Here is a 17,193-nt window from a genome sequence, read left to right as displayed (position 1 = left end):
TTATGTACAGCGAGGTGGCTGTATATTATTATGTATATATATATTTGGTGGTCGTGGAGGTACGACAGAGCAACTCGATAGAACGAGAACGACGTGGGTAGAGACGAAGAGAGAGTGAGAGTGACGGTGACTGGGACCCCTTTTGCCGTATTCGTTTATTCGTGCACAATACGTATACATTATACATATACAGTGAATGACAATACACCTTCGAGTTCCGTTATATTAAATCCACCGATCTCTCCACCGCCATCTCCTCCGCCGCCGAATCGTCTTACGGCGCAGTATATTATATTATCGCAATGGACGCAAATTTTTGGCCCCGATAAATCCCCTACCCATGTCCGCCGTGAGTACATGTCGTGTATAACCGACAAATATCACCGTTACGATATTATATAATATTATTATTGTTATTATATACGAAACATCCGAGTGGTATATTAATCTTTGTACGGTTTTTTTCTTTTAGTAACCGATTCCCGTGGGTTTTTTTTTTGACAATTCCTTTTCCTAGACGACGACTACAATAACGTCGAATTATTATTATTTCATGTACAGCAAAACGAATATTGTACACAATATTTTGCGTAAGGTCGTGTCGCGAATTATTTAGAGTTTCAAAGTATATCTGTAATAGTACCTAATCTACGGTGAATGAGTAACCTATATAACAACTTAATAGGTACATTAATATTACGTTATTACTACAAGTCGAGTCCACAGAGCGATGTAAACATTAAAGGTCGTCGTCATCCGTACACAATTTTAATGCACAGCGATAACGACTCGTTATATTATTTTGTATACCTACGGTACTGACGTATACGATTTTATTACCTAATAATAATAGCGTACTAAACGGTAAAACGTTTTAACCTGTTATATTGACAAAATCTTAATAAATATTTATAATTTGTGCAGTGCTGTATTATAATACACTCATTACTGCGATGTACTCTGTGTTTTGGATTGGAATTTCGAGATAGGTTCACAATATTACACGCAGAATGGTCGTCAAAATGAAGTACATCAAGTATTTACACTTTACACACTCGTTAAATTTATATCGATCTGGAACGACAGTCGACCACGATAATTATTCGACAGTATAATGCGTAATATTCGAAACGATACGTACAACGACGATGACACCTAATCTAATCGATCTACACTTATAAGCAATATGACGTTGTTGTACAACAGTCGTACCGACTTTTCGCGATCTGTAACCGTCGACAGAATGGCTTCTGACGGATAGACGAGATTAAATCCAAGCTAAAATATTGACAAAACATGGTGTGATGACGATAATGCGCTTGCGATCTCTTTAGAAACATAAAAATATTATAACGATAATTATAACGCCGTCGTGCGCGTTTTTGCGAGACTGTCGTACGTGGAAATCATAAAAATAATAATATTAAAACTCTCCGTTTTTGGATCAATGAGCATGATCTATGTGAGAACGACGCAACCATCGTACGTCGGCGCCCAGTGCTACCATCGCGCGTTCAACGCAAACAACACTACGCGTGCGGACGGACGACTAAACGCAATACAAAAGCAATAATTTATTTAAACACAATAATATTTTTCGCTAATAAATTATTTGTTGTAAAATTGATTAATGATCCGCGACGTTTCGATAACGAGGAAAAGCCGACGATGCGAACCGAATAATCAAACCTATTAATTACCGAGAAATTTAAGCAGATCGCATAAAATACTAAAAATATAAAATATTATTCTCTCTGTCTAACATTGAGCGGACAAGACACTATCGTTATGAATTATGAATAATGATCAAAACTATGTATTACGCTCTGATAGCGGTCGGTCGAAATAACAAGATATGCGTACGATACAATACATATCAAAACGATGTTGTGGTTTTGGAATAACACGAAAATAATAATAACAATAACAATAATAGTTTCAACACAACGACCACTGATGGCGCCTGAAATTGTGAGGTCAAGCAACCACACTCGCACGGCACCAACCTGTGCAGCGTCGCATATTTTGTCGGGCATAATCGTTTACTCGAGTAATATCATGAGGAGAAAATAATAATAATATACTAAAAACGGCCGAGTTTAGACAACGTTTTCAATCAATTGAAATAGAAGTATTACTGTGAAACGACAATATTAGTATTCCTATGATAATATGGTTAAGCAGCGGACAACTTCGATAGTACAATTTGAAAATATAAATAAATTTACTCGGAAACATATTTGTTGCGTGCAATTTTTAAGGATGGTGTGCTGCTGAGTATCGTGACCACTAAAATTTAGGGAAAATTTTATAGGCAACTTTATAGACATATTTTATCAAACTATTTTTTATAAATTATTTTAAGCTATTTTTATTTATTTTTATTTTTTTGCGATTAAAGAACTGTTCTTCTAACTCATGTGATTATATTATTAAATTAACAATATTTTTGTTAGTAAACGGTGAAAAAAAGTCTAAGAGAAATGATTCCAAAAAAAATGGAAAAAGTGTGGGGAAAAAAACTAAACCTAAATTATTTATCAATTATAATTATAAATTATTTGCTTTTTAGAAGTTATTATTATTAATTAATAATAGACTACGGTCATAAATACACCTTATCACCTAAGAAAAAAAAAATGTTTTATATTTTACTGAACGGACGAATCTAATATTATTATAGTATAAGAATGTTACAATGATTACTCTGATTTTCATTCTGAAAAAATATTCAAATATTCTCTATAATATTTATAATAGAACGAACAAAGAACACGTTAAAATGTATTTTTATAAAACATAATAAAAATCAGAAAGAACATCATAGCGTACGATTGGTATTAGAACGAATAATTTTTGGTTAAAAAATACATTGAACTACGCTAAGTTACAACAGTAGTTGTAACCTAACTAATTTTAATGAGTATGAAAAAAAAACAGAAAATTACTTACAGAACTAGCACCTGAACCAGGAAAATTTTAAATTTAAAAAATTTATAATGTAATTCTCTTATAATGTGGGTAGGTTAGGTAGATTAGGTACAATAACCTATGTTTGAAGTTACACGTAAGGTAATCGTGTTAATTATAAAACAGCTATTTCATGAGTGAAATATGTAATTATTTAGTCATTAAACTTATAGTCACCTAGAAAATCGGGTAATCCATAATAACAACAACAACAACAATAATAATAATAGTAATAATATTGTAACATTCACAACTCGATGATCGGCGTACAGATGGTGCCACGGGATATTTCATAGCCTCACGGACAAAGGCCTTTCGATTGTGGCTGGGTGGAGCCTACGGGTCGAAGGGACGATGCATCATCCGTCAACTGTCAGCGGAACCATTGCTGGCAATCATGGCGATCAGGGAAACCATTGTCGAGAGGCGGCGGCAAGAGGCGTGTTATATAATATACATTATGAAAATCCGATCGAAAATGTTTCGTTGCATTAAAATTGCATTTTATGGTGAGGTTTTTTTTTATAATACTCATAATTGTGGTGAATTTACATATAGTTTAAAATGGAAAATTACCAACGTAACTATTTAAGTGTTACTGGAGCAGTGGAAAGATTGAATGCTAAATAAAGCGGACTCTGAAGTCGGTACATGTACCTACTCTGTGTTTGACCTAACCGAATTGATTGTCAACTAAATACAAATTGTCAGGTACATACATACATATACATATGCCATACATATATGTCATATATATAGGTATTTATATTATGCGGTTCACTAAAGTCAAATCGTTCTATAATCTCGCGTGACTAATACTGAACGCTGGTGGTGCGAAATGTATGGCAATATTAATAATGATATAGTGGTACACGTCGAATAATTCGTTGTTTATAATAATTTGCAATGATTGTACTCCGTTGAATATGGGCTATAAAAAACGTTGTTTAAAATATTTTATGTACCTTCTACGGCCAGGGTATATATTAATACAACGTAAAGGGAGATTTCATCGTCCCCTTTTCCATTCCACGCGTGCGTGGGTACTATACAATGACATTACAGAGCTATAAAAACCACAGCGTTCTCGTCAACCCATTCCTCGAGCGCAAATTATCGTCAGCGTTCTTTACGACCGTTTAATAAGTCGTAAAAACGCTGTTTCAACACCATCGCCGCCGTTACTGCCACCACCACCACAACCGACGTATAATTTAACGCATAAGTCTCCGTGGTATAACAACTGTATATTTGTGTATACATAAATAAAATATAACTCTTCCCGGTCTAGAGATTACACGGCATAATAATTATCAACAAAAATAAAAAAAATAATAACCTTAAATCGACCGTGCAAAACTGTACGCACCAGAACCTTGCCGCCGTGCCGCTTCGAACCAAATATAATGTTATAATTTATAATGATCGCTGAGCGTTCGTCGACCAAGATTTTTCACGCCAGTTAAAAGACAATCTATAATTATTGTTATTAATTATATTCTGTGAGCATTTCAAGATTATAATAATATAACATACAAAACGATGATGCAGTTCAAACAGACGCATAAACAATTGTGTACCGAAATACTATTACTATGTGATGTTTGCCGCCAGCTCTTTATCTATGGATATATTTATCAGGTCTATACAACACGACATATAATAAATTGTCGGATGTAAACAAAACGTTTGATTTAAATTTTGTTTTATTTGATTAGCCGCAAATTAAACTGAATTATCAGAATTTTGATCATTTTATGTTTCTATGTCTTACTGTGTTGTGATATCGAAATTGTATCAATAAACAAAACGTTGGAAAAACAAATAATAATTTATTTGAATATATTTAAATTAATATGCTTTAGAAAATTAATCCAGTTAATTAAAGTTTTTTTTTTTTAATTAAGACTCAGTAATATATTTTAAATTGACATAATTATAAATAGATTTAGATAAAACTTAATATTTCAAATAAATGTTACAACATAATAACTTATTTTTAAGTAAACTGCAATTTATTATTTTAAAATGATCAAATTGTATTATGACGTCATGCATTATAAAGTACAAACAGTATATATAGTATTATATATTAGTATAAAATAATAAAATATAATAACAAATCCCTACATTTTTGATATTTGTTCAATGGGTATTGAAAGTTCTTTTGTTTTAAATGAACAAAAGAAATCATTTTGGATGCAATAAATTTAAGATAGTACTTATCTAAGAAAATAGGAATTATTAACAATATTATAACTTAAATAATTGAAAAAAAAAAATTAATAATTTATAAAAATTCAAAATAATTTTAAAGAGATAATATTTCAGAAATAAATTACGTTACTTCGTAGGTATACCAACTAATATTATTTGAAACAAAAGCAATTCATTGTTAACACTAAATGTATTGATTTATATAATCAAATTAATTTTTTTAATTGATTGTGCCTAACTCCGAACAATTATAACTAGTACTATAAGTAGAATTATAGTGTTAATTATGATATTACACATAGATTATAGCTAAGCATTATAAAATGCTATTTCATAATTTGATAAATTTAGGAAAGTTTTTCTTAAAATAATTTTTTTGATTTATTATAATATACTAGTGAGTATATAGTGACTAAAAAAACATTTCAATGATTTGGTTCCATACCGGCCATAATGCATTATTGACACAAATGAATAGTTCAATTGACATGAAATTAAACTAAATTAGATTTTCTACTTATCTCAGAACGTTATGTCATTAAGTAATGAAGTTGATGTATTTAATTTATATCTATATTATCTAATGCTATTTTCACGTGAACATATAGATATTATAATATATATCGTTTAAATTTAAAATTATGTACATTATTTCAACATCAAATATATTATACTGAATTTTATAATGTAAGTACAGTATATGCAATCTTTATCCTAAACGGCTACCGCCTATAGGTATACATATTATATAATCATATTGTGATTCATAATATAACCATAGCACAACGAACCAAAAATTTTGAATGATCATATAGCATTATTTTTCTTACTTATTTATAAATTTAAAATTAAATGATTAGCTTTTATCATGATAATATAGTGCATATTAAGTTGTGTATATTTGCTCCAATAATAAACGTACAGATGCATTTTTTTATAAACATTAGAAATATTAAGAATAAAATATGAAGAAATAACTTTCAATTATTACTATATAAAAAAAAAATACATGTATACATATTTCATAGTTAAGTCAAAGATAGTTATGAAAATTGATACATTAATTTAATAATGCGCTTTAAAATATATTATTTCTCAATAACTTACATTTAAAATGTTTAAACTTTTGTAACTGGTTGATAAAATAATATATTATTTAACATTTAAATTGATTTAGATAATTTAATAATTAATTTAAAAAAATATTTAAACAGGATAATAGTTATTAAAATATATTTTAAAATACTTGACAACGTTACATACTATATACTATATCATGTTATATGATATAGATTATTATTTTTTGGCTCAAAAAATATGTATAAATATTTGTATAATATTATTTAATATTGTACTGTTTATTTAATTTTATTACGAACACTAAGTACCTATAGGTAAACCTACAATAATCATATTTTCTAAAATAAAAATTTTTAAAAAAATAATAATAATAACTTATAAAGGTACGACAATTACAATTGCTAAAATTGTTTTTAAAACAAATATATATCTTTTTACAAATCATATACACGCGATATTTAAAGGCACTTAATTATGTACCTTAGTACCTATATCTAAAGGTATCGAATAAAAATTAAAAATTACTTCTTAAAGTTTTTTATACAATTGTTGAGCTAAAATTTAAAGATGGATGATAAAAATTACCTGGTTTTGAAGTGCTTTAAGAACCACTCACTTAACTTGTGATGCACCGATGACGAAAAAATGATAGACAATATCGTAACGAAGTAGAAAACCCGACTGTGATGGTGCAGTGCTTGCACACAATAATGACCGCAGATTTTCGAAAATTGTTTTCCCAACGATTCTTGGAGCCCCCATGGGGACCCCCGCAGGATCAACAATTAAGTGATTACAATTTTATTGTCTCTAAACGAACGCGTCATGTGTACACCACGATATATAAATAGTATAATATATTGCTCAGAGAATATAATGGGATAAATACGCTATAATATTACATTTTTTTTTAATTATGTGCTCACCCAACTCTTGATTGAGACATCAATTATACCTACCATCACGTATGCATGACGTACATAGGATACCATATTATTACAGTATATATAAAATATATTATTATATTATTTATATACATAGGACCCCGCATATGGGTTGTGTGGCGGCGACATGACGAAACTTGATAGTCCCGCAGGGGTCACCCCGATGGCGGAGAGCGTACACGGCTGCTATTAAAATTGATGTCGTAAAATTATATAGGTATATTTTGAGCCTTTGATTTATCGCGCAAAATTCTGCGGGATAAACAATACGTGCGCGGTGGCTGGAACGTACAGAAATATAAACCACTATTGTAGATAAATAGTGAAATTTAACTATAAAGTGGAAAAAAACTGAAAAAAACTATATACAGAATAAAAAAAATGTCCAGCTATGCGATACACATCGTAATAGATGATAATTGTTGCAATTTATGTATGATTATTAACAAGATGGCAAATCTCCACGAAACCTCACTATTACGTACACATTTATTACTATTAAGTTGCAAATATTGTAACGTTGGATGCAAGCACAGCTGTGAAAAACGATAGAATAATTTTTGTCTTATTAGTCTCCGTCAAAAATTATAAAGTTTGAAACGTATTCAGCGTGGTTTTTGACTAGAATGCAATTTCTTTGATATATTTATAGGTTCCTATATCTATTTATAGTTGGAAATAATATTATGTTACTTCACGCATATTAAATTAAATCTTGTGTTTTTAATTTTAACTTCCATATCTAATCGGCCACAGCAAGAAGAGTGTATAATTTATTTATAATACTAGTACACCATACATACTCAAAGACACTTTTTAATTAATATACTTATTAATTAATGCATTTTTTTTTTAGAACTACTACAATTTAGATTTTTGTTTACAAGTGCGCGTCTAGAGACGACACAATGTGTACACGTGTGCGGCTAGCGTTATATTCTACACACATCTTCACTTTCCATGACATGCATATTGCAGATATATCATAATTCTTTTCGAATTTGTTTTCTAATCTCAAATTAAAATTAAAATTCGCCATAAATGCAATGGAAAGTTTTCTTTTTGATAAAATTTATTTTTATTTTACATCGCTTTTAAAGGCAAATAAAATAATTATAATTTTTTTTTAGCGTTTTATTATAATAGAAGCCTCTATAAATTCATAATACGAAATATACCTATACAATATAATCGACAACAATCGACAGAACTTTGTAATACAATGTTTCGATTTTTACATTTTTTAACCACATTTTCTCAAACATTTACTTAAATCGCATAGCAACACGTGGCGAGATATATATGGTTCATCACTATACAAACATTTTATCCTAATGTATAGTGTATGTAACAGCCTATAATAATTATTATTCCAATAAACTGATGAATAATAAACAGGAAAAAAAACCATTTGTTTAAAAAACAGTTTAAGTTATATTGTAAGTCCACGTGATATTTAGATTTTAAAATGGATGTTATACGTGTTTTCAATCGAAAAATCCTCGTATAATAATGAATCTAATAAGTAGGTACGGAATATTTTTTAGAAACATTACAGTGTATTAACAATACATTTAGAGTATGCGACTCTGTAATCCTATACCTTGTGATATATCTATATAAATATATTTACATATCATATTATAATGGCAAGATATGATTTTCATAGTAATCCATTGTAATCACAAAAACGATGAACAAACGCAATGAAATAAAATGTGTATATAGGTACTGTATAAGCACTATCAGAAAAGTATAGATAACGTAGTAATCGTTATTACAAAAATGTTTCAATATTAGATTTTTATTAAAGTATTTATTCTATAACAATTACCTACCTACAATATTTTTTAAAGATATAATATTCCAGCCGTTACGAAGATATACACGATATAATATGTAGTGCTAAACAGGCACCAGTGGCGTTGTCATCGTTGTCGTTGTTTACCTGAAAGGCCGAAACAAATAACCGACTAATGAATTTATAACGGTACACGACTACATAATGCGTCGTGACGAAGACCAGGATCACACGTCTTGTTAACACACACGACCAGACCGAGCAGAATTCTATATTTGAGAAGATTTATAATAATAATATACTCGTGCACATGGTTTCTTATACAGTGAGTACGTTCGTGTATCGGTATAGTACATAGGCAACGCCAGAACAATCAGAAGAAGAAGCCGGTCGGCATTGTTACCGTTCTATCCCCTTCCAACACCCTATACGTTGAAGAAGAAAATTTTTCACGGACAAAAACCTATAGGTACTACATTACAATATTTGAAAAACGCAAAGTATCGTAATAGTATATAGTTTTGGTGGTCATATCCGATCACGAACCATAATTAAACCAAAATCATCATAGCCATTATCGTAAATTTTTTTTATTCTCAACTTCAATAATATTTCTCATTAAATACGAAATTTAAAATTTTGGCCGTAGAATAAAATATGTATGTTAAGTTTCAGTCGAACATAATATGTGCTAAGGTAACTACTTTCTTTTGAATTAGATATGTGCGTCAGATTTTTTTTCTATTTGTATGTTTATATCACTCGAATCAAAAACGAGGATACCTTTTTGTACAATAACACTTTTCTCCGAGAAGTCTTTGATACAATAATATGACTGAACGATATCTATGAAAGAGGGAGAAGGTTGAGTGTCATCAAAAATTTCGTAAGTGAACTAATTACATTTGTTAATGACGTACATAATTAAACAAATATAGTTAGGCTTATCGATCCTATGTAAATTCAGTTGACCATTAATTACTGTACCACTTATCGCACGCATGTTTAGAATTTCAGGACACGATTACAAGAATGTAGTTAAACCGCAATAATAATTAATATAATTTAAAACAAATAAAGAAATACTAAATAATATAATTGTTAGTTTTGATTATATCTAATAATAATTTAATAAAAAAAAAATTGTATTTATTAATTTACAATAAATTAAAAAGGTTCGCGTTTAATAATTATTATGACTAAATATATAAATTAAGTAGCATATGAATTTGCCTACATATTGACTGTTGTAATTGGAATATAATAGATATAATTAGTTATTAAAATAATGTTAAATAGAAAACAAACAATGTATAGAAGAAATAATAAATACAACGTTATTACATAATGGTCATTATCATCTTTCAGAAATATCTTTGTACTCCGTTGTATAAGCGACCGCAAGGGGATGGGCTACGAGTCTAGACCCTTTCTGTAGGCTGTTTCAATACATTTACCGCCATCATACAAATGATAATATTATATAATGATGGTTTAGTTATGGCCATGTTAGAACGCAGTTAATGAATTATAGGTACGAACAAGTTTATTTTTTAGCTAAAATTTAAAAAAAAATACCATCACATAAAGTTGAAAAATCCTAGTTTGCACATTTTTTATCACGATAAGCAAAAAGAGAAAGGTATATCATGATGTACTTGTGTGCACAGAAAACATCCATCGAGGGACGAGCGTTGGTATAATTATGTCTTCACGACGATCACGACCGCTGTCGCCGTCGTTAAAACTGATCTGTTAATGAAGAAAAACGTTAATACATTTACAAAAGAACCTAACCTATATTATAGCTAGTCTTTATCTATTAAACTATCTCGCTAAATTCTACTAAAAATTAATATGCTTGTATACATCTTGTTAAATATAGCACAAGCCATTAAGGGTAAGTTTAAAATTGCAGACATGCTATTTCTGTGAGTTCAATTTTTTATAGATTTTAACACTCAAATTGCTCTCATTTTGTCTTAATTTCTTCATTAGGTATATGAATTAATCTTTAAATTCATTGTAAAAACTAGAATATATTTCCATTAATAATTGCCAATGAATATAAAAATAGTAAATACCGAAAGATTTTTTTTTTATTTATAAGAATTTTAAATTAAGTTAAAAGGATCTTTATGAATGAATTAATATGAATATTTAAACATAAATATTTGTTTAATTGTTTTTAAAAAATAAACAAGATTAAATATTATATTAATAAATACAATTTTACAATAATCACAAAAATAAGAAAAATAAAACGCGGCATTCCACGCGTTATTGATATTATCTCGTTGTTTGAAACAACGAGTGTTCAGTATTAAAAGAATCAATCTGTGAAAATGTGAAAAAGGACGGCGTCAACGGAGTTTTATCTGATAGGGATGCGATTTATATTATATATTTTATTATTTGGATCGTATCGTTCGCACTTGCAAAAAAAAAAAATAGAGTATAATGATAATATATTATGTGTATATATATAAGCGACGGACACTGGGAATATTGGCAATATCTGAAAAATTGATAGGAAAATTCAGTGAGTGTATACGATATATACACACAGTATCGGCGGTGAAGGGGCAAAGGGACATCATGGGCGGCAATGGTGGCGATTTTGATAAACAGCTAACACGCGTCAGTGGACATCCGGTTGGACGTTTGCCCGATACAATATAATAATATATAATACCATATAAATATGAATAGAATATAAATATATTGGTGCAACAGCAACGGGGGTGAGCGGAACTATATAACCCTGTCGAGCGTATAAGGACTATAATATCGGCGTATAATATAATACTATATACCATAAAATAATATAAATCGTATACATGTGATTTATTTTTATTTAATATTATTTTTGTTTTCTCTTTCGCTTTTTGTTTTTATTATGAATATTATTTATTTATATTTTCGTTGTTTCGTGATATAGATACCCACGGCGGAAAACGGTCCTATATTATACTGACGCCGGCAGGACGATAGACGCGAAAGTCGTAAATTTCCACGTGCTGTAACTTCCGATTATTAGCGCGAGACTCGCTCATCCATGCGTGCGTAAACCCCCAAATAATAACGAGCGATGTTTGATGGTGACACGCACAGTTACGAATCGAACGTTATTGGCTACATAACGATAATCATAAGCGGATGGTACTACGTGACCCTACAGTATACAAAACACAATAATAAAATGGTAAAAAGCGAATGGAGTAACCTATCCGAAATCATACTTTTTCTATATTTGTTGACGACATTTTGCGAGAAAATAAGTACAGAAAGTCATCATAAAATGTTTTTTAAACAAACATATGCATTATACATATGAGGTAGATAGTAGATACGAAATATATATACCGACCAGAAAAATAATAAGGACGATAGCTACATTAAAAAATGTAGGCATAAATATTAATAATAGAGAATTTTAATCGTATAATATTATGTATTTGTGACTTACCGAGTAGACCTCAATATATAGGTTATATTATAAAAAACCAAAGTGAAAAATCGACGTCTTCTTACCTGCAACAAAAAAAAAAACAAAAATTAAATAATTAAATTATTCACAATACATAAAATATATATATATATATACATAAAATATACTATATCACATGAATCATCGAGATAGGATATTATTTTATGAGTTATTTATAGAAACAAAATACGCATGACTGGTGCGGATGCGAGCAGCTCTAATCTGAAAGGTGAAACGCGCAATGCACAATAAATCACATTATTGGCTAAATGAAAAGAAGAAACGTTTTATAATTTATTGACGATGTACATGTATAATATTATATTTTATACGACGCGTTATCAGTTTCACACTAAAAAAAAAAAAAATAAATAAATAAAATAGTTCGACACGCGCGTCAATAATGATTTTACGATCGGCTTTTTTCTTTTGTAAACCGTACCCGTAGGATTTTTCCGCACGCGTACATCGCGTGTGTTATACAATATATTTCCCGTGTCCCCTTCGAATTATTATTATTATCATGACAATTGATATCGATCACGGTTAAAAAATAACGTGGATACTCTTTTATTTTCTAATTACCTTACTGATATACAGACAATCGTAATTTAACCAATATCCATGTATAGTATATGATCCGGCCCCAGTAAACCACTATAAAACATTTTGCTCGCGGTGTGCACAACGCATAAAACGTGCAATATACAAACGGATACATAGAATTTATTTAAAGATATATCATCTGTATTGAGAGAATAAGAGATATCGGATATTATACAATTATATAATTATTGTTAGGCTTAGGCGCTTTCAGTATTTGTATATATTTTTTGTATAAATCAATAAATAACAGGGTTAAATCAAAATTATTTTTAGAAATTCGAATATTAACAATTTATTGTTTATAATATGTATTAGAAGATTAAATAATATTGATATGAAAGCAATATAATTATACAAAAAAAGTTAAATTTAAAATATAAATTATTATGAAATTTCAATAATTCAGTAATTATTTTTATTACTTACGTCCTACATATATTTTATATTTTTTGAGTAAATTTTTGGTGATTTTTTGATTCATATATTAACGTATTTTTAAGAGTTTTAAGTGCCAAAAATTAATTATAAATTATTATAGTGTAAACTGTACAGATTGATGACAAATGTATATTGTGGTGTGCGCTAATAAAAAATATAATAATAAGTATACTGTGCTCATTCACAGATTCATTTGTAAGCCACATTTGGAGGACATATATCAGCAACGTATATATTCTACTCCGTTAGTTATAATACCTTTAATTAATTACATGGGCTATAAGTTGTAATTTAACTGTATTTTATATTTTCTCAGCTACTTAATTTAGTAAAAAAAATATTTAACAACTAGGTATAGAATACAAGTACAGTTTACCACATCGGTTATTTAAGGCGGGAAATCGATTCGATAGAAAACGACTGACGTGTACGTGTAGAGGTGTAAACAGTAAACACCAAAACAACTCGATTATAGCTTATGAGTTAACCCAGAATGACTTGGCACGTACCCTAGTCTTGTCTATAAGCCTAAGCACTTATAACAGGGAAAGAAAAAACAGTATCAATGATCGGATACCAATTAAAACGTATTTATTGTGTACATATTAAAAACTAGCCTGAAAATGTAAATAGCAGCCAATCTGTATATGTTTATATTAATATTATATGATGTCTACCACAAAATCATGGTATGTCGAGTTGGTGTAACTCGAAAAACACATTTTTACGGATGTCAGGGAAATAAACAAACTTAAAAAAAAAAAAAATTTAAAAACCTACCTACCTACTCGTATGATCAAACCATCCTAAATGTAAACATTTATTTTATGATTTATTAAACGAGCTTAATAAATTACTATAACGTCAGGCACGTTGACGTTAATCTCGTTAGCGCCTTTTTTTCCGAATTCACAATATATGTGACGCTGTATAATATATTGTCCTAATTATAATATTTTATTTTTTTAAAACCTACATCTCCAAAAAGAATTCGGAACACTATGGATGTAGTTTAAAAAATGGAATAATCCTTACAAAAGAACGAGCACAATTTTGAGGAAAGATACATAGGTAAATATACAATCGCGAAAACGAACTTTCGTCAAAGAATTATAATATATTATTACAATATTCGACTAAAACTATAATATAAACATATAGGACATTCGCTGTACTTATACTACATAGATTACGCAAAAGGTAACAAGCAGGGATAGTTAACGTGTATCGCAGTGAACACAAACACAAGAGTATTTATTTTATTAAATTATTAAATGACATAAAGCTGGCTGGAGGGAGACCAAAGTTCAGGGACGTCGATCTTTATAATTTAATACTGCGTGTATATTATATTATATTCCCTCACAAAAATCAACTACACCATACATTAAATACTACACGATAATTGACGATACTCTATATACTTTATAGTATTATGCGCATCAAACCATTGCGATTTTCCGATCCGAACGGCTGTAATACTGTGTACACACCGATCACAATAACAATTGTATATAATATATAATATAATATATATGCGATATGCCTATATAGTATATACTGTAATAGAATTTACCTATATTATACATTTATACGGTGTGTATATTATTGAAGTTCAATTCCCGCTGTATTATTATGATGTGCATATAATAATATAAATAATATGCGTATTTCCGCAACAACAACGATGGCACGATAAATATAGTACAGCTAACGCCCACGCCCACGCGTGACTCGCCCTGTATATACCTACTATACACTGTATATATACACATAAAGTCCTTTTGTTCTGCAGACTTAAAACCCGTTGAGCGCGGGCATGGGTAAGGGGACCCCCGTCGCGCCGAAAGCTCGTTAATAACGCACCTATCACCGCAGTGGCGGCGGCGGCGACGTAAGGGCGCTCCACCCCATGTCCAGTATTACACCACCCTGCTACAGCTACCCCTGGCAGAGTTTTAAGTCCCGACGTGATTTAGCCCGTCGTAGTATATATATATATATATAAATTATATAAACGTGTATTGTATACACAGTATACACACCACCGCGCTTATTATTTATATTGTTTTTGTACGCTACGCGATAGTTTACCGAGAAAAACATTTTGAGGGAGAAAAAGAAAAGAAAAGAAAAACAATAATGTACACGCACACTGCAGACTCCACAGACCGAATCTCATTTGTGTCGAAATTAATTGTCTGATCGGGGAGGCCTCGGGTCGTTAAGCATCGCGAAAATTATAACGGGCCCGGCGCGGAACGTCTTTTGCGGTGTAATACAGGATTTTCGTTGTAATTATGAATTATAAATTATTATTATTTTTTTTTTACATACATTTTTAACAAGCATCGTATTATACAATATAAAAATAATTCCATTTCCGACGTATATGTCGTGTATACATTTTATGGGTATGGAATATACAAAAATAAAAGTTTATGCAGTTTTTAACAGATTTTGTGTTATCGGTGGATATAAATTTGTAAAATATATCATGATTTTCATTATACTTGCACAGTTATACGTTCAATGTGACAATTTTCTAACATTTGGCAGAGTTAAATCGACACGAGTTTGTTTCCGACTTGACTTCATGAATACATGATATAATAATATAATTATTTACGCAGCTTTAATACCATGAGTGTACCTTATACCTAACTAACTAGAGTAATATGTAGATACCCACATCGTGTGTGTCTCGAAAACTAGATGTGTATATTTTTATTGACGCTTCAAGGGCAACACCGTAAATGCATTATTCTTATGACGAAAGCGCTTTGTTGCATAACGACTGAAACGAAACACTGAAAGTAGCAGCTTTATTATACATAACAGTACCTATACACCGCGGCTACAATATTATTCACTTAAGTCGGTATTAGAATAGATCGGTATTCATATTATTATAGAAGATACCAATATTACTGCTTGTTAAAATGCTTATACTACCTACTTACATAAGATATATAACATAAAAAACTGCGTACCGACACTAAATGTTACATACAAACGTAGTCTTGTATTAATCGACCGTTATATACTTCAACGAATGTAAATTATTCGGACGAGGATATTATATGCATAAGTAGTCACGCCGGTACATGATTTTTATTATTTATAAAATAAAGTTACTTTAAACATGTCATCGCGGATTAATATAGTGTTTTTAATAGTACCTAATATCAATGAATTAATTCTACAGATTATTTATTTTGCATGTTTGATGATTGGGTATTTGCAGTAAAATTAGCACTGATTATTTATACCTATCAATTACCTTAGAATCCCACTGGAGTTAAAATTTTAATAACACACAAGTATTTAATTATTTTATATTTATACTTATGATATTGTGAAATCAAAAGAAATTCATAAGAGTATAATATTGAATTATTATATTATGTATAGACTATAGATTAAAAGAATTTCAACACGATTAATGAAAGTTTATACGAATAATAGTTGTTGTATGCGTATACCGACATACTTTCAAAGATCGTATATAAGAAACGCTGTCTTCAAAGAACAAGTATAAGGTATACATAGGCCACTCGATATTCGGACGAAAACGAATGAATTTAAGAATTAAGAATTTACGTTATTATAACGTCAATACAATATGCACGTTAAATTAGATTTAA

The 17,193-nt window shown here is 29.9% G+C and overlaps 1 protein-coding gene across 17 annotated transcripts in view; it reads right to left on the bottom strand.

The window, feature by feature from the left end:
• LOC114129106 (homeotic protein antennapedia-like) overlaps positions 1-17,193 on the bottom strand; it is a 183,471-nt gene that overhangs the window by 20,709 nt on the left and 145,569 nt on the right. For 7 of the 17 annotated variants that reach the window (XM_050197161.1, XM_050197160.1, XM_050197169.1 and 4 more), the window contains one exon: positions 12,482-12,546. The exons of the other annotated variants lie outside the window; for them this stretch is intronic. The gene's annotated coding sequence lies outside the window, so the exon portion shown is untranslated. The remainder of the gene's footprint in view (positions 1-12,481; positions 12,547-17,193) is intronic. 17 annotated transcript variants of the gene reach the window in all.

This window comes from Aphis gossypii, chromosome 1, assembly GCF_020184175.1.
Source record: "Aphis gossypii isolate Hap1 chromosome 1, ASM2018417v2, whole genome shotgun sequence".
Taxonomy (NCBI): domain Eukaryota; kingdom Metazoa; phylum Arthropoda; class Insecta; order Hemiptera; family Aphididae; genus Aphis; species Aphis gossypii.
This window is presented reverse-complemented; position numbering and strand designations above follow the sequence as displayed.